This window comes from Delphinapterus leucas, chromosome 2, assembly GCF_059928025.1.
Source record: "Delphinapterus leucas isolate spDelLeu-1000000601 "Yukka" chromosome 2, BTC_Dleu_Yukka2, whole genome shotgun sequence".
Lineage (NCBI taxonomy): Eukaryota > Metazoa > Chordata > Mammalia > Artiodactyla > Monodontidae > Delphinapterus > Delphinapterus leucas.
In genome coordinates this window covers 106,549,053-106,573,954 of record NC_143130.1, presented here as the reverse complement: position 1 = coordinate 106,573,954, position 24,902 = coordinate 106,549,053, and the positions used below count along the sequence as shown (strand labels likewise).

Here is a 24,902-nt window from a genome sequence, read left to right as displayed (position 1 = left end):
GACTGTATGGAACTCACAGTTATAGGCATAACAGGAATTTTAGAAGTCTATATATAAGTATAGATATAGATGTAGATTATAAAAACATATTAATTGCAACATTTCCTTTTGTCTTGGACTTGGAAGAGAGCCTTCAGTACATGAGAACCCATGGAGAGAGTCCACAATACATGCTTGGGTACACTTCCAAAACATATATGAAGTGCATTTGTTCAACTTTCCTTAGCCTATTATGCAGAATAATGATATATGAGAAAACTGATAATTCACTGAAGAGTTAGAGCAAACAGAAGTGAAGCTGTGATGGTGTGTCTTCCTCAATCTTCCTCAAGCCAAGTTAGAGGAGATTCAGAAGATTGACTCAGAGAGTTTGAAATGAATCCCCTGCAGTTTGGAGGATTCAGAGGGTCACACTAGGCGGCAATGACAATTTCTCTCACTTTACTGTACTTATGGCCAGAATGCTGATTACTCTGTTATTTTTATCTCTGTGTATATGTGACAGAAAGGTGGCTCATACTTGATAAATTGAGTGAGAAGCTAGAGAAAGTAGATGATGAGGTATGACACAGAGTCATGTAGACATGAGTAAAATGTCAGAGAGAGAGAGAATAACACAAAGAGAGGACACAGTCTAGAGCTAAACCTTGCAGACATGCAATAGTTAATGACTGGAAGGGAGATGAAGGTGTGTGCGGGAGTGAGAGAGGAAACAGCCCAAGAAGTAGGTACAAACCTCAGAGAGCGTTTTGTCAGAGAAGAAGCTGTTTGTCTAAGAAAGAGAGAAACTTTCTCTAAGGAAGAGAGGATTTGAAGCAAGAGTAAATGGTCACAACTCATGTGTCTAAAGTTTCTGAGAGGTCAGCAATGATGAGGTTTGGAAATTTCGGTTGATTTACAACACCGAGGTTATTAGCACTCTTTGAGGGCTTAGCTAGTGGAGGAATTAAAGCCAGATATATGTATACCCTTTAATCCAGAAATTCTAATATATATGCCCAATAGCAGTGTGTAAATATGTGCACCAAAGAACGTGTATAAGAATATTCATGGGCTCCCCGGGTGGCGCAGTGGTTGAGAGTCTGCCTGCCGATGCAGGGGACACGGGTTCTGCCCTGGTCTGGGAAGATCCCACACGCCGCGGAGCGGCTGGGCCCGTGAGCCGTGGCCGCTAAGCCTGCGCGTCCGGAGCGTGTGCTCTGTAAGGGGAGAGGCCACAACAGTGAGAGGCCCGCATACCGCAAAAAAAAAAAAAAAAAAAAAGAATATTCATAATACCACAATTGATAACAGCCAAAGGCAGGAAAAATCCAAAGAACCAGTTAAGCAGGTAGCTAAATAAATTCTGGTATGTTCATACAGCAATGAGAATAAACAAACTATACTGTATACAACATGGATGACTTTTAGAAATGTGATATTAAGAAAAGAATCCAGATAGAAAAAAATCCAAACTATATTATTTTAGTTGTATAATGTTCAAAAATGGGCAAAACCAATCTATCTATGGGACTGTGGTTTCCTTGGAAGGATGGTAGTGACTAGAAGAGGATAAAACAGGGCTTCTGAAGAGCAAAACTACAAGCAAGAAAGAGCAGCAGACCCAGCTTCAGTGTCTGGGAGCTCATGAATTGTTCAAATGAAGCTTCACAAAGTCCCTTTTTTAACACCAGGACAGATTTGGGGTTCAGTATGACAAGCATCAACTATAGCAACACAGGTTGCAACAGGGAAGTCATTGAGGTTTGGGGTCTTTCAGGTTTTTCTAATCAGGCACCAGAGAGATCCAACATTAGTTGACTGCCATTTTCCAATCAGATATATCCCATGTCCATAAATTCTAGTTTATTTGCAATGAATAATCTAGAAATACCCTGGATGTCCTGCTAAGGTCATTCTGGATAAGAACTTAGTACGGAACAACTCCTAAAAACTCCTCTTTACTTTTCAAGTATAAATGAGATTACTGTGTCCATAAAGAGTTCAGCTCAGGAAACCCCAAAGGCCTCAGGTGACCTCAGAGGAAGCAGAAAACAAGTTACAGGCACACTGTTAATGCATTCCTTCCCAGATGGCATTTATTTATTTATTGGCAAAATAATCTGATGGAGATATTAGAAAAATTAGAGTCATGTGACAATCAAGAAACTTTAAAAAGGCGATTATGATTAGACAGCTCATTGATTAAGGAGACGGGATATGATTTGGGGGATGTTAGGGATCAAGTAGAGACTAGTGACCGTGATTTTACAACGGCTCCAGTTTGAGCTGGTATGCATGTTATCCAAAACATTTTAGAAGATTTCTCAGACTTTAAAAGTACAAATAGATGGAAATAATTGTTAAACAAGATAGGTCATTGATTATTTTCGGTCTGGTGTTTTTAAAAATTTTTGCTACCTTTTGGGAATCCTCCTTTGAGTACCTCTCGCCAATACCGCTTCCTGCACCAGATTCTAAGATACATTTTTCCTGCTTCAAATCTTTGATTTATTCCCTTGTAAACTACTTACATCTATTTTCTTCATTAAAAGTTGTCTCTGAAAGACTTTGCTTACTTCCAATACGTTTTACGAAATTTAACTGTTTAGTTAATTACTTCATGACTTGGCTACATACATCTATCATGTTCTCTCTCACTCTCTCACTCTCTCTCCTTCCCGACACACACGCACGCACACACACACGCACGCGCACACACACACACACTTATGCTTTCTTTTCTGGAAAGTTGTTTTGTATTGGGATCATTGTTTTTTGTATAGTAGGGATAGAAAATCCTTACACAAGGAAGAATATCTTTCTTTTTGGAATTCCAGATGAAAACATATCCACCAGCTTAATTGCCACCTAATATCACCACACAATAGCAAAGAGACATTACTCTTTCAGATGTTATATTACAGCTACTTTGAACATATGTGGTACAGAATTGTCTGAAATTGAGGCCATCTGGAGTCATTAGGAGCTAAACTGTAAAGCAAAGCGTTGATGTAAGAGAATTTTCTGTAACAGGTAAAATATGAATGTTTAGTAGTTGTAGAGTGAAAATGTGCTATACTGCAGGGTCACAGAAATGATCAGGGAGCCCATACCAGAAAGACTAAAGGTAAATTCCTATTCACCTCCTGGGAATTGTCAAGGAAATCATCAAATACCTGTGTGTTCATTCCAGCATTATTTGTTACTGTGAGTAAAACAATCTAAAAAGCTAGTAAGACGGAATTTGCCAAAAAAGTATTATAAAATCATACATTGGGGGCTTCCCTGGTGGCGCAGTGGTTGAGAATCTGCCTGCTAATGCAGGGGACACGGGTTCGAGCCCTGGTCTGGGAGGATCCCACATGCCGCGGAGCAACTAGGCCCGTGAGCCACAACTACTGAGCCTGCGCGTCTGAAGCCTGTGCTCCGCAACAGGAGAGGCCGTGATAGTGAGAGGCCCGCGCACCGCGATGAAGAGTGGCCCCCACTTGCCACAACTAGAGAAAGCCCTCGCACAGAAACGAAGACCCAACACAGCAAAAATAAATACATTAATTAGTAAACTCCTACCCCCAACATCTTCTTAAAAAAAAATCATACATTGGAATATCGCCAATAGAATGTGTGATTTTGATGTGTAAATAATGCTGTGCAAATAATTATTTCACAATATACTGTTGGGTAAAAACGCAGAATGGAAAACATCCTATAAGATGTAATTCTGTAGCAGAGTTTTTCCTGACTAGTAGAATTTTTGAGTTGTTCTGTTTTGTTTTTAGTATTACTTCTTTGGATATTCTATTTTTTCTGCATTAAACTTGCATATAGAGAATGTGATCAGGTAATGGGGCTGTTTCTGAGCAAACTGAAGAGCTTCATTCCTCCTTGGTGTCAAGACTTGTGGTGACATTTATTCTGTGTACATCATTCCAAGTCATTCATGGCACAGCATGAGACAATGGGACAGGGAGAGTCCAAGAAGTGCCATTTAACAGATATTTCAGATCTAACATAATGACAAGACTTAGTCAGCAATGCATAAATATTTGTGCAGTGAACCTAAAAGTCTAACAATTCAGGTGCAGATTTGGCCAAATATTACTGAATTTTTTTAAACCAAATCACTTGCTTTAATATAATCACCATAAAAAAGTTTTAAATTTTTTTTGGCAAATGATCTACTTCACGATGAAGAATTGAAGATAAAGATGCTTTTGATGAATGACACTTTTAGATATGTTCTCTGAGCCAGAGAGATAGCGTTTTCCTTAGAGTGAGGTTTCCACTTGTAACTCCCCTGCCCCGCTGCCACGGCCCCTGCCTTCTCCTGTCCTTACCGAGAATCTCACTAAGGTTTTCATAGCTGGGGGACACCTCACATTGAGATCTGAGGTTTCTGGGGGGTTCCCACAGGGACCTGCATCACTGTGGCCTCTCAGAGCACAGAAATACACCGCTGAGTCCCCAAGCTGCAAGGCTGTGATGGTAAGGCTGATGGAACTGGCCGTTTTCTGGAAGTTCAAAAACTACCGACCCTCTGTTGTATTCACTCATTGTAAGACTCCTGATGAATAAGGAAAATCATTTCTCCACTTGGTGTTTGTTTGTACCAGAATAAATAATAACTGTAACTACTAGCTTCATATACACAATCCAAGGTTACATCCTCCTTCTCCAGCATAGAAATTTCTGGCTGGCCTTTTTTTTTTCAATTGTTTTTTTTTTTTTTTTTAAGAAGAGGTTGGGGGTAGGAGTTTAGTAATTAATTTATTTTTCTGTGTTGGGTCTTTCTTTCTGTGCGAGGGCTTTCTCTAGTTGTGGCAAGCAGGCACCACTCTTCATCGCGGTGCACGGGCCTCTCACTATCACGGCCTCTCCTGTTGCGGAGCACAGGCTTCAGACGCGCAGGCTCAGTAATTGTGGCTCACGGGCCTAGTTGCTCCGCGGCATGTGGGACCCTCCCAGACCAGGGCTCGAACCCGTGTCCTCTGTATTAGCAGGCAGATTCTCAACTACTGCACCACCAGGGAAGCCCCTGGCTGGTCTTGAGTTACTTTCTGGGCTGTGATGGATCCTGGGGAGAAGAAAAAATTTTATATATATAACATATGGAGAGAGACAGACAGAGAGACAGAGAGAAAGAATTAGGCTGATTCTCCTGGTGGAACCCCGAGGGCTGCAAGGGACAAACATAGGACTAAGACTTCTAATTCCTCTACCCATTACTCAACTCTCCTACACACAACCAGACAATAATAACCTGCCCTACCCCCAAACATGGGAGCTGAGTGGAGCTGAGTCTGTTTGTGGCTATCCTTACCAAGGCGGACGGAGGCTATGAAAGCTCTCAGCAGGCCAGGGAACCCCATGTTGGAAGCTCTTCCTGTGAGTGAAATGTGCTGTGTTCTGTCTCAAATTCAGGTCTAAACGCCTGCCCTTTGCCTGACAGGGCACGTGCACAAGTACTGAAGTGCGAGATGCTTCTGCACCAGAACAGGAAATGTAACTTGCTGCTATCAGTTTGCCTGTGGCACGTCATGGCTTGCTGACATGGTTGGTGAGTCTAACCTGCCTATTTAGACTTTATTGTAATTAAGTTGACAACAGTTATATCAGTGCTGCAGCCATTTGCCATATTCAACCAATGCATCTAGGATAGACAAGTTTTATGAGCAATACAATTTGTTACGATTATGGTGACTTCTGAGAACAAATAGTCATCCATGTTTTTGTATGGCTTTTTTTTTTTGGCCTGCAGCCAAACTCTACAGTGAAATAAGCTCACAGATTCTTCTTCCAGACAGGAAGGTCAAACTATTTACCCTCAGTCATCATAACTTTTCTTCCTTCACTCCAAGGCATTGGTTCCTGGGGAAATTTACATTGGATAAAGTTTCTTGTCTGCTTAATGCTATCACAGCAAGTTTCCTGGTGGACAAAATTTGTCCAGCTGTACGTGTCTAATGCCAATCAATAGTCTGTGCTAGAAAAACCTTGCTTTCAAGTATCCCATCCTATAGTCAAAATGAATGCAAAATCACCAGACCATGCATTCCTAGTTCCTTATATCAAAAATGTAGCCATTCAAAAATCACAAATGCCTTTTCATCCCACTACTGCAGCAGCTCTGGCTCGTTTCACTGAGAGCAGCGCCTCAACAGCGTTACGTCTCAGCCGCGTGAAAATTTGTGTATGATTTGCTTGGCATCCCTGTGCTGATCTATGATTGTGATTCAGCTGATGCAGCTTTTAGTCATCTATTCCTTTTCTCTTCCCTAAATGGATATATTAATATCGTGACATCTAACGTCCATCTTACATTAAGAGAAAATAGATGTTTTTGAAAGTCAGTCTAGAGAAGGGAGGAGTCTTTCTGGCTGAACAGGGACACTTCTGGGGATCAGAGCTTGGGTCTTCTTTAAGACTGACATCCACCCTATTCTCCCTGAAGAACAAGTCCCAACCTCCTGGGTTTCTAGGAATTAGATCTGACCTTGATTTATTTTCCTGAAAAGCTCTAAATAAACACAACACTGCCCAAGGAGAGAATATACCTCTTCCTCCCAAGGCTGCTCACTTCGCCCTCCTGCTCCCCTTGGGTTTGTGTTCAGCTCCTCTTGCAGCCCCTCTCACCGTGTCACTCAGAGCACAGTAGTACACAGACGAGTCTGATGCTTGCATTGAGGGTTTCTGCAGGTGGAAGGAGCTGTCACTCGTAACAAGAGTGGCCTGAAAACCTTGATGCTCTGCCCTCTGGCTTGCTTTCGAGCCCTTCAGGAGGAGTTGCGGAGCTTTGTTGAGATACTGGACGTACCAGAAAAGATAGGGATTTGAACCAGAGGTCTGGTAAGTGCAGTGCAGGGTCGTAGGCGCCCCCTCTGAGACAGTCACTGGGCCTTCTGTCTGGTTCACTGAGTCTCCATTGGTCCCTCCTACAAGAGAATCACTTTTTTATGTTATAAATGGAGAGAAGGAGAGTTTTCAGCCAGAGAAGAAAACTAAAAGTTACCCATAATTATAGGAAAATGAAAAATGATGAACATTTAAGATAAAATGTTACTTACTGAATATTAAGAAGATCACAAGAACAGAATGAGTGGCAGAAAACATGTTGGCAACGGTCCTTGCTCCCTAGGATACACCAAATCTAATGGGGCTAGTTTGCAGCTGAATATTATAGAAACTCCTCACTTAGAAACTGAGAGCCCCTTTCTGCACAGCAACAGTAATGTCTTGTGGCTACAAAGTAAACAAGTCAAACCAGCACCTGAATAAGAAGAGGAACCACATTTGTAGGAAACCCCGCCCTCTGGTGGGCATGCTGAACATTGCACCACAGCTATATCTGCTTGAGGCATAGGCAAAGGAGAATGGGACAGGACTCAGAAGAGAGCTCTAAACATGAGCATGCTTAGGGAAATACTCAGTTGTTGCTTCCATCATTTTCTGCATGGTACAAGTATCTCTAGCTACCCAAATAATCCCAGGCAGGATTTTTAACTGGAATAGTCAGAGGTCTCTTCCTTGCATATGTCTCCATGACTCCCATGGGTAAGACAGGGATTCATCTGCCTAGAAAGTGCTCCCTAATCTCCCCAAATCCTTTGCCTGAATTACTATTCATCCCCAAGACTCATTCAGCATGCCACAGAGGAAACACTACCTAAGGCAGGTCTCAAGTAATGTATGGTTGGTTGAAAAGGTTTTTATCCTGTCCATCATGAAATGACATATTTGTAAAATACAATAAAAACAAATTACTGTGACTTCTTCACTGATAAAGGTAGAGTTGACCTTCCTTCCAACTGGAAAACTGGACAAACTATATGATACAACTTTTGGACATTGGACTACAGGTAGCACAGAGATAAGGAAAACAGATGAGGTGCGCCCGAACATTGCCCAGCTTACTTCATGGAGGCAGCTTCTCAGCACCAGTGCAGGAGGGATTTACCAAAAATAGCCCAGCTGTCTCACTGTGAGATTGAGACTGAATAGGAGATTGGGGATCTTGAAGCACCTAGAATTTGTGGACCAGTGTATCAGAGAGGAGGGACGTGTACAAACAGAGAGAGAGAGAGAGATAATGACAGGGGGTCACTGTGAATCCTGTGCGCAGTACTAATCTGCAACAAGAGAGAGAAAACTCATCGAGTTTGGTGAACCACCCTGAAGGGCCTCCTTTGGGCCCATGAACCATACTTAGATAACAGCAGCCTTACACCTTTAGCCTTATGAGGGATAGGTGACCTTACTTAGGTGTCTTGGTTCTTGAAACACCTTTTATTTTATTTTTTATACAGCAGGTTCTTCTTAGGTATCTATTTTATACATATTAGTGTATATATGTCAGTCTCAATCTCCCAATTCCTCCAAACACCACCCTCTCCCACCCCGCTTTCCCCCCTTGGTGTCCATATATTTGTTCTCTACATCGTGTCTCTATTCCTGCCTTGGAAGCCAGTTCATCTGTACCATTTTTCTAGATCCCACATATATGCTTTAATATATGATATTTGTTTTTCTCTTTCTGACTTACTTCACTCTGTATGACAGTCTCTAGGTCCATACACGTCTCTACAAATGACCCAATTTCGTTCCTCTTTATGGCTGAGTAATAGTCCATTGTATATATGTGCCACATCTTCTTTATCCATTCGTCTGTCAATGGGCATTTAGGTTGCTTCCATGACCTGGCTTTTGTAAACAGTGTTGCAATGAACATTGGGGTGCATGTGTATTTTTGAATTTTGGTTTTCTTTGGGTATATGCCCAGTAGTGAGATTGCTGGGGCGTATGGTAGTTCTACTTTTAGTTTTTAAGGAAGCTCCATACTGTTCTCCATGGTGGCTGTATCAATTTACGTTCCCACCAACAGTACAAGAGGGTTCTGTTTTCTCCACACCCTGTCCAGAATTTGTTGTTGTAGATTTTCTGATAATGCCCATTCTAACCAGTGTGAGGTGATACCTCATTGTAGTTTTGATTTGCATTTCTCTAATAATTAGTGATGTTGAGCAGCTTTTCATGCGCTTCTTGGCCATCTGCATGTCTTCTTTTTAGAAATGACTATTTAGGTCTTCTGCCCATTTTTGGATTGGGTTGCTTGTTCTTTTAATATTGAGCTACATGAGCTGTTTATATATTTTTTAAACTAATCCTTTGTCCGTTGATTCATTTGCAAATATTTTCTCCCATTCTGAGGGTTGTCTTTTCATCTTGTTTATAGTTTCCTTTGCTGTGTAAAAGCTTTTAAGTTTCATTAGGTTCCATTTGTTTATTTTTGTTTTTATTTCCATTACTCTAGGAGGTGAGTCAAAAAGATCTTGCTGTTGCTTATGTCAAAGAGTGTTCTTCCTATGTTTTCCTCTAAGAGTTTTATATTGTCTGGTCTTAACATTTGGGTCTTTAATCCATTTTGAGTTCATTTTTGTGTATGGTGTTAGGGAGTGTTCTAATTTCATTCTTTTACATGTAGCTGTCCAGTTTTCCCAGCACCACTTATTGACGAGACTGTCTGTTCTCCAATGTATAGCCTTGCCTCCTTTGTCATAGCTTAGTTGACCATAGATGCATGGGTTTATCTCTGGGCTTTCTATCCTGTTCCATTGATGTATATTTCTGCTTTTGTGCCACTACCATACTGTCTTGATTACTGTAGCTTTGTACTATAGTCTGAAGTCAGGGAGCCTGATTCCTCCAGCACCATTTTTCTTTCTCAAGATTGCTTTGGCTATTCAGGGTCTTCTGTGTTTCTATACAAATTGTGAAAGTTTTTGTTCTAGTTCTATGAAAAATGCCATTGGTAGTTTGATACGGATTGCACTGAATCTGTAGATTCGGTGCAATTCCTATCAAGCTTTGGGTAGTATAGTCATTTTCACAATATTGATTTTTCCAATCCAAGAACATGGGATATATCTCCATCTGTTTGTGTCATCATTGATTTTTTCATCAGTATCTTATAGTTTTCTGAGTACAGGTCTTTTGTCTCCTTAGGTAGGTTTGTTCCTAAGTGTTTTATTCTTTTTGATGTGATGTTAAATGGGATTGTTTCCTTAATATCTCTTTCTGATCTTTTGCTGTGAATGTGTAGGAATGCAAGACATTTCTATGCAATAATTTTGTATCCTGCAACTAAACCAAATTCACTGATGAGCTCCAGTAGTTTTCTGGTGACATCTTTAAGATTATCTATGTATAGTAGCATGTCATCTGCAAACAGTGACAGATTTACTTCTTCTTTTCCAATTTGGATTCCTTTTATTTCTTTTTCTTCTCTGATCTCAGTGGCTAGGACTTCCAAAACTATGTTGAATAAAAGTGGCGAGAGTGGACATCCTTGTTTTGTTCCTGATTGTAGAGGAAATGCTTTCAGTTTTTCACCATTGAGAGTGATGTTTGCTGTGGGTTTGTCATATATGGCCTTTATGATGTTGAGGTATGTTCCCTCTGTACCCACTTTCTGGAGAGTTTTTATCATAAATTAGTGTTGAATTTTGTCAAAAGCTTTTTCTGCATCTATTGAGATGATCATATGGTTTTTATTCTTCAATTTATTAATATGGTGTATCACACTGATTGATTTGTGTATATTGAAGAATACTTGCATCCCTGGGATAAATCCCACTTGATCACAGTGTATGATCCTTTTAATATATTGTTGGATTCTGTTTCCTAGTATTTTGTTGAGGATTTTTGCATCTATATTCATCAGTGATATTGGTCTGTAATTTTCATTTTTGTAGTATCTCTGTCTGGTTTTGGTATCAGCGTGATGGTGGCCTTGTAGAATGAGTTTTGGAGTGTTCCTTCCTCTGCAATTTTTTGGAAGAGTTTGAGAAGGATGGGTGTTAGCTCTTCTCTGAATGTTTGATAGAATTCACCTGTGAAGCCGTCTGGTCCTGGACTTTTGTTTCTTGGAAGATTTTTAATCACAGTTTCAATTTCATTATTTGTGATTTGTCTGTTTATATTTTCTGTTTCTTCCTGGTTGAGTCTTATGATGCCTTGTATTTCTTATGATGCCTTGTATTTCTGTCTCTTATGATGCCTTGTATTTCTGGGGTGTCCATTGTAACTTCTCCTTTTTCATTTCTAATTTTATTGATTTGAGTCTTCTCCCTCTTTTTCTTGATGAGTCTGGCTAAATGTTTATCAATTTTGTTTATCTTCTCAAAGATCCAGCTTTTAGTTTTATTGATCTTTGCTACTTTTTTCTTTGTTTCTCTTTCATTTATTTCCTCTCTGATCTTTATTATTTCATTCCTTCTACCAACGTTGGGTTTTGTTTGTTCTTTCTCTAGTTCCTTTAGGTGTAAGGTTAGACTGTTTATTTGAGGTGTTTCTTGTTTCTTGAGGTAGGATTGTATTGCTATAAACTTCCCTCTTAGAACTGTGTTTGCTTCATCCCATAGGTTTTGGATCATTGTGTTTTCATTGTCATTTGTTTCTAGGTATTTTTTCAATTCTTCTTTGATTTCTGCAGTGCTCTCTTGCTTATTTAGTAACATATTGTTTAACCTCCATGTGTTTGTGTTTTTTTACGTTTTATTCCCTGTAATTTATTTCTCATCTCATAGCGTTGTGGTTGGAAAAGATGCTTGATGTAATTTTAATTTTCTTAAATTTACTGAGGCTTGATTTGTGACCCAAGATGTGGTCTGTCCTGGAGAATGTTCCGTGTGCACTTGAGGAGAAAGTGTAATCCGCTGTTTTTGGATGGAATGTCCTGTAAATATCAATTAAATCGACCTGGTCTATTGTGTCATTTTAAGCTTGTGTTTCCTTATTAGTTTTCTGTCTGGATGATCTGTCTATTGCTGTAAGTGAGGTGTTACAGTCCCCCACAATTATTGTGTTACTGTCGATTTCCTCTTTTATAGCTGTTAGCATTTGCCTTATGTATTGAGGTGCTCCTATTTCGGGTGCATATATATTTATAATTGTTATATCTTCTTCTTGGATTGATCCCTTGATCGTTATGTAGTGTCTTTTCTTGTCTCTAATAATATTCTTTATTCTGAAGTCTATTTATCTGATATGAGTATTGCTACTCCAACTTTCTTTTGATTTCCATTTGCATGGAATATCTTTTTTCATCCCCTCACTTTCAGTCTGTATGTATCTCTAGGTCTGAAGTGGGTCTGTTGTAGACAGCATATGTATGGGTCTTGTTTTTGTATCCATTCAGCGAGCCTGTGTCTTTTGGTTGGGGCATTTAATCCATTCACATTTAAGGTAATTATGGATATGTATGTTCCTATTACCATTTTCTTAATTGTTGTGGGTTTGTTTTTGTAGGGTTTTCTTCTCTTGTGTTTCCCACTTAGAGAAGTTCCTTTAGCATTTGTTTTAGAGCTGGATTGGTGGTGCTGAGTTCTCTTAGCTTTTGCTCCTCTGTAAAACTCTTGATTTCTTCATCAAATCTGAATGAGATCTTTGCTGGATAGAGTAATCCTAGTTGTAGGTTCTTCCCTTTCATTACTTGGAGTATATTGTGCCACTCCCTTCTGGCTTATAGAGTTTCTGCTGAGAAGTCAGCTGTTAACCTTACAGGAGTTCTCTTGTATGATATTTGTTGTTTTTCCCTTGTGTGCTTTTCATAATTTTCCTTTGTCTTTAATTTTTGTCTCTTTGATTACTATGTGTCTCAGTGTGTTTCTCCTTGGGTTTATCCTGCCTGGGACTCTCTGTGCTTCCTGGACTTGGGTGGCTATTTCCTTTCCCATGTTAGGGAAGTTTTCGACTATATTCTCTTCAAATATTTTCTTGGCTCCTTTCTCTCTCTCTTCTCCTTCTGGGACCACTATAATGCGAATGTTGGTGAGTTTAATGTTGTCCCAGAGGTGTCTTAGGCTGTCTTTGTTTCTTTTCATTCTTCTTTTGTTTTTCTGTTCCATGACAGTGAATTCCACCATTCTGTCTTCCAGGTCACTTATCCATTCTTCTGCCTCAGTTATTCTGCTATCGATTCCTTCTAGTGTATTTTTCATTTCAGTTATTGTATTTTTGAACTCTGTTTGCTTGTTCTTGAATTCTCCTCAGTGTTTATTCTTTAATTCTTCTAGGTCTTTGTTAAACATTGCTAGCATCTGCTCAGTCTTTGCCACCATTCTTTATCTAAGGTCCTGGATCACTATCATTATTCTGAATTCTTTTTCTGGAATGTTGCCTGTCTCCACTTCATTTAGTTGTTTTGAAACACCTTCTTTTCACTTCTTGTCACATTCTTGTTTCAATTCAAGTAAGTAATTTTTTTTTTTAAGAAAGTAGAGTTTAGATACTTCATAGTATTAGCCAGACTCTCTTCATTCCAGAGGCACGTGTGTGGTATTTACCTGTCTCCTGTTTATTTGTATTATTAGGGATTCAGGAATCTCAATGTAAAGAACTGTTTGCTCAATGTCGGTCAGCTTGTTTGTCTAGTTTCTTGTGCAATTATTTGTGCTAGTGAAGTGAACACAGCAGAAGATTTGACAGGGTCATTTCATAGCTTATTCTTTCCCTAGGATTGGGTTTACTTTATGCAAAGTATGACTGTATTTATAGCAAGAAGTCAAAACATTGTTACTTGCTCACATCAACCATTTTAAGGCATGGGGACTTTGTTTCTGCAGACAGCTGTGATGTTGCCTTACACAGGCTCTCAAGGCAGTGCTGTCAATCTAGTAACAATGGCTATGACTAAGTCAGTTGAACACAAGAATCGTCTTCTTCAAATGATACATATTCACCTACATAGATTTTCTCACCAGTTAAAATGATCTATTTTTTTAGCTCTTACTAAAATTAGGGTCTTGAGTAGAGTTATCCTGCTGGCAAGACTCTCTGGCTCAGCAGACCACCTAGGTACTCTTATATTGTTCTGCGTGTTCAGGAATCCCTAGGCTCAAGCATTGATTCTGGAAATTTACAGAGTTGTCTACAATGTGTAAACCAAAACCAGACACGATTCCTATCTCAAATTGCTTTCAGTTGAGTGAGGATCAGGTAAGTAAAACAAATCGTATGCCCTGCCTGTGCTCCCACTAGCCTGGACCCAGCCATGTGGAATGAGGGCTCAGACTGGAAGTAGAGAGCTGATGGAGTTATCACCAGGGGAATGAAACCTGCTTGAATACTTTATTTCCACTATTTAGATTTATTTTTGTTCTTTATCTCTCTCTCCATTTCTTTGGCCTGTTTATCCTGCTGTTTAACTCCCAGTGCTCAGGTGTCCAACACGCAGTGTGCAGGACTCCAGAATGTTAGGGAAGAAGGCAGTGTTTACCTTCAGGTGGGTGTCTAGACATCCACCCTGTTAGGTGAGGACAGTGACTACATCCTCCAGTACCATTAAAACTATGATAACTCTTAAATTCTCCATTATGCAGTATGCAGAAAGCAAACAGCATGGCTGGCTGAGAAGCAGCAGGAGGTTTTGTTTGGAGTTACATAAAAGTTGACAGAACTATTCCTCTAGTTTCTTGATCCTTTGGTGGAATCGTCAAGAAAATCTTGGCTCATGTGTTATGCAAGACAAATTGCCCTGCAAGATCCCTGTATAGCACAGGGAACGATACTCAATATCTTGTAATAACCTATAATGGAAAAGAATCTGAAAAACAATAGATACGTATGTATAACTGAATCACTTTGCTGTACACCTGAAACTAACACAACACTATAAAACATCTATACTTCAGTAAAATTTTTTAAATGTTTAAAAAATATTCTTAACACTTTTATCCATTTAAAGAACTGAGATGCTTTTATTTGTACAGTGCTATTATTCCATTTGTCTTTCATTTGATAAAAATAAGGTAAAGAACACAAAAGCCTCAAAACCAAAGTGAGTATTCTAAGTTGGCATACACATGATTAGAAATATGCTTTTATTATTTAATTTGTTGCTATCAAACAAAAAACTGCAAATATAAAAATTCCCATGTAATTCCTACACCCCAGAGGTTGGCAAACCTTTTTTCTGTAAAGGGTTAAATAGTAAATAGTTTAGGTTTTGAAGTCATATAGTCTGTGTCGTGACTACTCAACTGTGCTCTTATAACACGAAGCATCCATGGTCAATGCATAAATAAATCGACATGGCTTTTTTCCAATAAAAATTTATTTACAAACACAGGTGGCAGGCTGATTTGCCCTGTGGGCTGTGCTTTGCCAATCCCTGCTATGCCAGAAGAATGTATCCATAAACTTCCAAAGATTTTTTAAAATAAATATTATCATATCTTTTTGAGGAGACTTAAAATAAAGAATACATTAATGGATAAAAAGAAAAAGAAGGAAATTAGATGATCCTAATGCCTAAGATACATTGATGCTGAGTTTTCAAGGATGAGACACACAGATATGGACGCTACCATTAAGGAACTCACAGAAGTAGTAGTGAAAATAGGTCTTAATCAAATAATCAAAGAAATAAAGGAGAAACTGCAAATGTGAAAATGCAGAGGTCTATAATTCTAAAAATGCCCCCTGAGCTTCCTTCAGCTACAGACTCTTGGACAGATGTATAAGAATGAATAGGCATTTACTATTTTTTTACTCTTTTGAAGGGAGGAAAAAAGTTTAGGAAAAGGAAAATAAATAAGAAATCACCTACAGTTGCTATTGAAGGGGCCATATAGTAGGAAAAAGGTACTTTTAAGAAACTTAAGGACTTCCCTGGTGGTGCAGTGGTTAAGAATCCGCCTGCCAATGCAGGAGACATGGGTTCAAGCCCTGGTCAAGGAAGAGCCCACATGCCGTGGAGCAACTAAGCCTGTGCACCACAACTACTGAGCCTGCACTCTAGAGCCCATGAGCCACAACTACTGAGCCCACTTGCCACAACTACTGAAGCCCGCGCGCCTAGAGCACGTGCTCTGCCACAAGAGAAGCCACTGCAATGAGAAGCACGCGAACTGCAATGGCGAGTAGCCCCCACTCACCACAACCAGAGAAAGCCCGCACGCAGCAACAAAGACCCAACGCAGCCCAAAATTAATTAATTAATTAAAAAAAAGAAACAAATAATACCAGTATTGTTGAAGAGAGAGAGAGACAGAGAGGGAAAGAGATTAGGAGTACATTGTGAAATGAGGTTGGAGAGGTAACAAGAGCCTAAATTATGCAAGGTTTTGTAGGTCATATTAAGAAGTTTTGGGACTTCCCTGGTGGCACAGTGGTTAAGAATCTGCCTGCCAATGCAGGGGACATGGGTTTGAGCCGTGGTCCAGGAAGATCCCACATGCCGTGGAGCAACTAAGCCTGTGCACCACAACTAGTGACCCTGCACTCTAGACCCTACGAGCCACAACTACTGAGCCCACACACCGTGACTACCGAAGCCCTTGCACTCTAGGGCCTGTGTACCGCAACTACTGAGCCTGAGTGCTGCAACTACTGAAGCCTGTGCACCTAGAGTCCGTGCTCCACAGCAAGAGAAGCCACCACAATGAGAAGCCTGTGCACCGCAACGAAGAGTAGCCCTGGCTTACCACAACTAGAGAAAGCCCGCGCGCACTAACGAAGACACAATGCAGCCAAAAATAAATAAAAATTTTAAAAGAAGTTTCTCTTTATTCTAAGAGCAAATGGGGATCCAGGTGATTGACATGCTCAAATCTGCACTCTGACAAGATCATTCTCACTGTGGTACAGAGGACTACATTGAAGAATGATAGGGTGTGTCACATGCTGGGGAACAAGGGACTAAAATGGATTTTTAATTAGGATGGTGGAGGTGAATTAGCGTGTGGGGTTTGTGACATCTTCTGGAGACCTTTAGGAAGCAAAGTCAACAGAACTGGGAGATAGACTGGATATAGTATTTCAGAAATGAATAACTCTGAAGCAAAACACCCCATATGAGTCTTAATATACCCTAAGCTGAGGATAGCAGAAATTGCTATTTGCCTAAAGAATGTCCATTCTCTCCTATTTCTTACTAATAGAACGACAGTTTTGATGTGAGTGGCAACATGCTGAGACTGAAAAAATACTGACATCCCAGACTCCTTTGCAGACGGGAGAAAGGTGGGGACATGGAATAACACTCTGGTCAGTGAAATGTAAGTAGCAGCTGTTGGGTGGATTTTCTGGAAATGATTGACTTGGCCAGCATGTACTCATTTGCCCCTTGACCTCTTTCTTTCTGCCTGGAATGTGTGTAAAGTGGATGGATCTCTAGCAGTTTCTGCCAAGTATATAAACAAAAGTGACACTTTAAGGACAAGAGACAGAGAGCTAGAAGGAAGCCCCTTGATTTTTTATAACATGATTAAGGTAGTATACCAGCCCTGGACTCCATATGATACATATGACAGCACTTCTTTACATGAGAGAAAAGTAAACTCCACCTTGTTAAAACCATTATTATTTGAAGTTTTTGTAAGTTGAAGCTGACCCAGTCTCTAACTGATATAGAAGATGTTCATTAAAAATACAATGCATCGGGCTTCCCTGGTGGCGCAGTGGTTGAGAGTCCGCCTGCCGATGCAGGGGACACGGGTTTGTGCCCCGTTCTGGGAAGATCCCACATGCCGCGGAGCGGCTGGGCCCGTGAGCCATGGCCTCTGAGCCTGCGCGTCCGGAGCCTGTGCTCCGCAATGGGAGAGGCCAGAACAGTGAGAGGCCCGAATACCGCAAAAAAAAAAAAAAAAAAAAAAAAAATACAGTGCATCAGTGCATCAGAGTCTGATTGAGTAAGTGCCTAATAACCCAGATCTTCAAGGTGCTGTAGGTGATTCTGATATAGGTGATGTTGGTGGTTGAAGCTCTGGAATGTGGGAACCACAGTCCCTACCAAACTTTCGCCTGCCCTCTCCCACATTTTCCACCAAGCATCACATAAGTACAAATGCGCTTTCTCCACAAACCCATTTTCAGTAGCATCAAAAATGTATCAAAAAAACTATTCTTACCAGAAGCAAGAATAAAATGGATGGAAAACTGTCATATATGTGATAATAGAAGTATCCACTTTCAAAACACAACATTTTACGAGCTGGTAGCTGAGAACATACATCTCTCACTTGTATGAGGAAAGATTATGACTCTCTGATAAATTCCCCTCTTTTTAATGGAGAAATTGAAGCTTGGAAATCACACAACTAATAAATGGGAGAATCAGATTCAGGTCTTTGTCTCTACTACTCCAAAGATTCAGATCTTTGTGTTTATAATTATACAACGTTTTCACTGCTCAGCTTTAAAATGAAAAGTTTGGTTGAAAGAGTCCTAAGATCCTTTTTAACTCTAATGTCTGATGAATCTACTGTTGGAATTAGAGAAATGCAAAAATCCTCTCATGCATCTCAAAGCCCCACCTAAGTCTTGAGGGGGCTGTACATATAACAGATGAGACCTTCTAATACTGACAAGTCCTTCCTCATCCTCCACAAGTGACCTGGTAAAATTAGAGCTTGAAAGGTCTTTAGGCTCATCAGTCCAAATCCTTTGTTTAAAGTGAGGAAACTGAAGGCTGCTACACTGATGATGTGCTTAAGGGCACACAACAAGGATGGGCAGAGCTGAAGCTGGTATTTCAGTTTCCCGTTCTAAATCTCATGGCCTTTACCCTAGTCTAACATGCTGCCAAAAACATCAGGAATTTGACAGGCCTCCCTTTCCTGTTGCCAGCTGTTTGTAGACTCTCCTTTGTGGGAAGACATAACCACCAACTCTACACACTGTTGTGGCTTCTAAGAGGCAGCTCTGGCAGGGTTTGTGCTGGGGCTGCAGTTGCCTGGTGAGCACTGTGTATCCATAGCACAGAGGTAAGTAGCAGTGTCTGCAGCCTGGGAAGCCGTGATGGACAGGGAACTGCCTTTGATGGAGTTGTCAAACGTGACTCGCAGTCTTCCACTACGCTTCTCTCTCTCATTTGAACGTATTAAAATCAGGTGGGCAAAGCCTCTCCTTGAATCCTGTCTGTACCAATGTAAGGTGTTTATAGCAGTTTTATAACTGCAGTTCATGGTGGCATTTTCACCCTCCTGGATGCTCAGGGCCTGAAGATTCTCTTCTCCTTGCTGGCTATTCACCCCTAGGCAGAAACACAAGGCCAGAGCCCAGGAGTCAGTCACTGCATTTTCACTCTCTAGTGTTTGCATTTCCTTCCATGATTTGGGGGTACATTTCCCAATTAACAAGAAGATTTTGCCCCTCTGTCTTGTGGGCTCGGAACTTTGGTCACCCTCTTCCCATCGCCAAGAGCCCCAACTCACTGGCCAGTTGAAGCCACAGAATCACCAAAGATACGGTCAGGAGTTTCTGCATTCTTCCTCCTTATTGGGATCACAGGAGATTCAGCTCCGGAGCCTGAAATGAAGCCAGGTTCGTCAGTCTAGTTCTATTTTCTGGGTATATTTATCTAGTCCCTCTGGATCGCAGAAAGAGTCTCAGGCTTCTTACCCAGCCAATCAGAGGAAGCTCAATCCTGCGCTTTCAATACCAACATGTTGATTTCAAACCAAGCAAGTCTGAGGAGAGAGGGTACTGCCATCTTGTGGTAGCAACATCATCCTGCTAATAGAGCCGGCTGTGGAAGGTGAAGTGTTAGAGCTGATACAGAAGAAATTACAAAGCTAGTCTATTCTCTGCCTTTATTACACTCCAGTTCTAGCCTAGAGTAAGAACAGATGCAGCTTAATTCATGTAAAAACTCAATTAAGAAAGAATACTGATGCCTGGTATTTACAGAATACCTCCGAGGAGCACCGTTAGGTTTCTTACAATCACTTCTGGTATTTTATATATGAGCTTTCTTTCCTTTTTTTTTTTTTTTTTTCTAATTTGCCTAATGCTGGAATGAGATTGCATATAAGTCAGGGTTCTTATTGGTGAGTAACAGAAACTGACTCTGGCTGAATTAAATAAAAAAGGAATAAGTTAATTAATATTGGGTTTGCCTCAGCATCTCCAATAGGGTCAAATAACTGGAGTCAAAAGCTATTGAGGGCTTCCCTGGTGGCGCAGTGGTTGAGAGTCCGTCTGCCGATGCAGGGGACACGGGTTCTTGCCCCGATCCGGGAGGATCCCACATGCTGCGGAGCGGCTAGGCCCGTGAGCCATGGCCGCTGGGCCTGTGCGTCCGGAGCCTGTGCTCTGCGACGGGAGAGGCCAAACAGTGAGAGGCCCGCATACCGCAAAAAAAAAAGCTATTGAGTCAGTCTACCAAACATTTAAGGAAGAGTTAACACTGATCCTTCTTAAACTATTCCAAAACATTGCAGAGGAAGGAACATCTCAGTGCTGTCTGCTTCATCACTTTGGTCTTATGATCCAGCAGATCCAAGAATGATGCTTGGAGTTTCCATGGCAAATAGGATGGAGACATGGGAAACACGAACAGGAAGATGGCAGCATACTCCACTAGTATTGGGGGCTGGGGGGAATATATTCCCTTTTCTTTAAATATCGGCTCTCCTTTTAAGAAACAGCTTCTGACTTGCTAATTGACCATGGCAAAGTCTGAATATCTAACTTAGGAAAAAACTAACTTAGTGACCGTGCAGCCTGAACTTCCATCATGAACCAAGTGTTGTCCAACTACGTACCTGCACTGTTGGTCATGCCCAGCAGCAATCTATCATCAAGTGGAAATGATATATAAGAGACTGGGCTCAGGCATCCCCAGAAGATCCAGGGAAGCTGAATGAGTAAGCACCTCGGATTCCTTTGACACAGACTCTTCTTGTTTTGTATACTCTCCCTTAACCGTGCCTATAACCTTCTAGGGAGTTCCTTATAATCAGTTAACTAAGGAACAAGAAAATCAAGCCTATTTTTCATATGGATTTGCACATTATTTTGGTACCACACAAAACTAGCACTATAGCCCACTGAAGGATGAAGATGAAGGACCATCCCTCCACATCATCAGGAGATACCTTTTGGTTATTCATGTTTTCTAGACTGAGGGATGGCCAGAGGTACTGATCTACAGTGATTCTTGGGTAGTTGCTAATGATTTTTCTGGTAAGAGACTTGGAAGGAACAAGATCGGAAGATTAGTGCCAAGGAAATCTAGGAAAGAGGTATCTGGATGGACCTCTCAGAATGGGCACAGACTGTCAAGATAATTATGCACTATGTGGATACTGGCCAATGGAAATGGAAGCTCTTAATAATGGACAAAACAATGCACTCTATGGATGTGTCAGCATCTTTCCCCAGCCACCCCGATGCTTGGTCAATGATCCCATGAGCAAAGTGGCCTTGCTAGCAGGAATGGAAGATATACATGAAGTCAAAAACATTGATTTCCCCTTACCAAGCTTGAGCTAGCTAATGCTGTTGCTCAGTGACTAATCTGCCAAACACAGAGACTAATGCTGAGCCCCTGATATGGTGTCATTCCCCAGAGAGACTGCCCAGACACCTGATGACGAGTGGATTGCATTAGACATCTTCCATGATGGAGATGACTGAGATTTGTTCTCACAGGAGTAGACACATGTACTTGCATATGGATTTGTCTTCCTTGCTCATTGTACTCTGCCAGCATCATCCTTATAAACTCACAGAATGCCTAATTTCATCAAGGGATTGCCCACAGTATTTCTTCTGAGGAAGAAACTATTCTCACTGCAAAAGATTACAGCAGTGGACACATGCCCATGGGATTATTTATCTTACCTCATACCCCATCACCCAGAAGTGGCTGGCCTGTTGAAATGTAGAATGGCTTATTGATTCCGCTATAGCACCAGTTGGAAAACAACTCTGTAAAAAGATGGGATTCTGTTTTAAATGATGCAATATATGCTTTATAGCAGAAAGTATTATATGATGTTTTCTCCCCCATACCCAGAATGCATGAGTCCAGGAATCAAGGAAGTGGCTCTGGGAGTGGACGCTCTCACGATTATTACCAGTAACCTACTAGCAGTATTTTTGCTCCCAATGTTTGTAACTTTGAGCTGTATTGGTTTGGAGGTCTTACTCTCTGAAAGGAGGAAGGCTTTCACCAGGGGACACAGCAATAATTTCACTGAATTGGAAGATAAGACAGCCATGTGGCCATTTGGGCTACATATGTCTCACAGCAATGAATAGAAAAAGAGGTTACTCTACTGACTGGAGTGATTGATACCAATTACCAAGGAGGAATTAGGTAGCTGCTACACAACAGATATAAAGAGGACTATGTCTGGAACCCAGGAGATTTCCTAGGGGAGCCTCTGGGAACTTCCAAGCCTGATACTAAACGTTAATGTTAAATTACAGCAAGCAATAAAAAGACAAGATTTTTGAGTACTCAGACCCTTTGAGAATGAAGATTTGGATCACACCACTAGGGAAGTAACCTAATCCACTGAGGTTATGGCTGAGGGCAGGGAAAATATAAACTGTGTAATAAAAGAAGGAAGCCGTCCATGTCAATTGCAGTATCGTGACCAAATTGGGAATCAAAGAATGTAGTAGTTTTCTATATTTTCTTTCTGCTCTTTACATGTGTCTTCCTTTGTATACATTGCCATTCTCTTCTTCTTTCTCCTCACCATAATTATTTTATATGCAGATTGTCAGAGATTAAGTTTACAATTTAGTCTGTGTATAACAGCATGTTCAGTGAAATTTCCTCTGAATTTTAGAAGTAATTAATACAGCCAGTGATCCGTAGTGACTGCTGGGATTATGGGTCTCCTCATTTGGGGGAAATGATGAGAACGTCTTCACTTCTTCAAAGGACAGCTTTAGTTTGTTAGATAGAAACATAGAGTCATTTCACCGTTGTTTGGAAGTTCAAATGTGTATGGGGGGCGTGTGTAGGAAAGATCAGTAACCAGAAAGATGGGGCATGCCACTTATCAATTTATTGCCTTTCAATTATAAATCCACCCTTCATGGATTCAGAGGGTGACTCTGGACATGGACCTTGTAAACATTTCTCCTTTGCCAGCTGGCATGATGTTAAGCTTTGTCAGTAGAGGGAACGGGAAGGACACTGCAGGAAGAAGCAGCATCTCTTCCAGGTCCTGGCATATTTTCCACACTTCTTTTTTGATTTTGTTTTTCTTTTGCGTTGCGCGGGCCACTTACTGATGTTTCCCCTCCTGCTGCGGAGCACAGGCTCTGGACGCACAGGCCCAGCGGCCATGGCTCACGGGCTCAGCCGCTCCACGGCATGTGGGATCTTCCTGGACCGGGGCACGAACCCGTGTCCCGTGCATCGGAGGCAGACTCTCAACCACTGCGCCACCAGGGAAGCCCTTCCACACTTCTTGTTCCTGCAGTGCTTGGCCATCCTGTGGGACACCAGTGATGCTCACCTCCAGCAGCATTTAATGACAGCCCCCCAGGTGGTTTCTTGACAGGTTTCACAAGCACCCAAGCAAATTCAGCAGCACTCCCTTGCCAGCTTCCTATAAATTGTGTTGGAACCCTGGGAGGTGTTCTTCTGCCTGTCAACCTTGTTCTCTGGCACCTCAGCAAACTTCCCCATCTAGCAGGCTGCAGCCACACACTCCCCAATGAAGCCTGAGGCATTGGCTTGGTAGGAGAAGGGGGTACAAATTACAATGTGTTAGTTTCCTCGGAACTCTGGCTTAGTCCTAGAGATAACAGCGTCTCCCTACCTATGCTATTCTTATGTTCTTTAGAGTTCTTTTTACTCATTAGTAAATAACTCCCTGTTATTAGTTAATAATTCTTTATATTAAACTTTCCTTGTTCAAATTGCTGTGATGTTTCTCCTGATTGCACTTGATTTGGGTAGTATGGGTCCATGAAGTGCATGAGAGGAAAGGCATTAGCTGTAGAAAGATCAGCAACCACATGTCGGGAAACAGTATCCTCCTTTTCAGGAACTGGGCTTCAGTACGTGGTGATGAGCACAGGTGGGGGTGGATGCTACGGCAGAGGAGATGGAGAGGAGGGACTGCACCACTTAAGCCTGGGGAGCCCCTCTGGGCCAAGAAAAGGATTTTTATGCCATTACATAGTTTTATTTCTAAAGTATTTTTCCAGGTACTAATCTATAGAATAAATACACTTACTATTTTAAAAATTAATTTAGGCGTTGTAGGTAATGCGAATTTCCTTGCACAGATTTTTGAGATTAATCTATAGCTAACTGACAACTGATGGCAACTGTATCTCAGAGATAAACTCAGTGTCAGTCTCTAGAGAGAGAATGCCCCACTGTGGCCAAATAGGGAACTGAGAAATATTTTCAGTAACTCTTAAGGGGTTTGTGCTCTGCTTCCTTTGTAAAACCAGTTACTGTGTCCCTCAGAGCACAGTAATACACCGCTGAGTCTTCCTCTTGAGCTGATAGTTTTTTCAGATGGAAGGATGCCTCACCCTTGTTGAGGTCAGCCGTGAAACCTCTGATACTCTCTCTTGAGGTGTGTCTCAGGAGTAACTGGAGCTGTTGTTTGGGGTAGTGTACATACCAGAAGAGCACAGGACTCCCAGAATATGAGTAGTTGCACTTCACCTGCACTGGGGACCCTTCAAAGATGGAGATGTGGTCCTCAGGCTGAGTCACTGTCTGGGCTCTTGTTCCTCCTGTAACACCAGTTCTGGATCAGGGATTGTCTTGCAGACAGAGGAGAATAGTTCGTTAAAGTGATTCTAAATCAGAAGACCAGAGAAAGATAGAATAAAAAGAGACTTTACTCACTGAGTGTGAATATCATCACAAGCACTGAGATGAGGGTGGGCTTCATGTCTGAGCTGTGAGGAAACAGGAAGCTCCTTTCTGCAGGTTTTTCCTGGAAACAGTTCAGCCACATGGACACCCTGACAGAGCAGTGAGTGAGTTTACACTGGCATGCAAAGTAGAATCTCTTCCTCAAAGGGCTGGCTGCTTTCTGGCTTTCTATCGAGTTCAAGTTGTGTAGCATCTTCCTCTAGAGGCCCTATCTGATACTGCAGATAATCTCGGGCTTCAGGAGGCCTTCTGTTCTGAAACAGAATGGTGAGGG

At 41.3% G+C, this 24,902-nt stretch overlaps 1 protein-coding gene across 5 annotated transcripts in view; it reads left to right on the top strand.

Moving 5' to 3' along the window:
* The window catches only part of LOC115803651 (sal-like protein 2), a 900,219-nt gene that overhangs the window by 276,241 nt on the left and 599,076 nt on the right, over window positions 1-24,902 (top strand). For all 5 annotated transcript variants that reach the window (XR_016391489.1, XR_016391490.1, XR_016391491.1 and 2 more), the window contains exons 9-10: window positions 5,404-5,539; window positions 16,920-17,036. The gene's annotated coding sequence lies outside the window, so the exon portion shown is untranslated. The remainder of the gene's footprint in view (window positions 1-5,403; window positions 5,540-16,919; window positions 17,037-24,902) is intronic.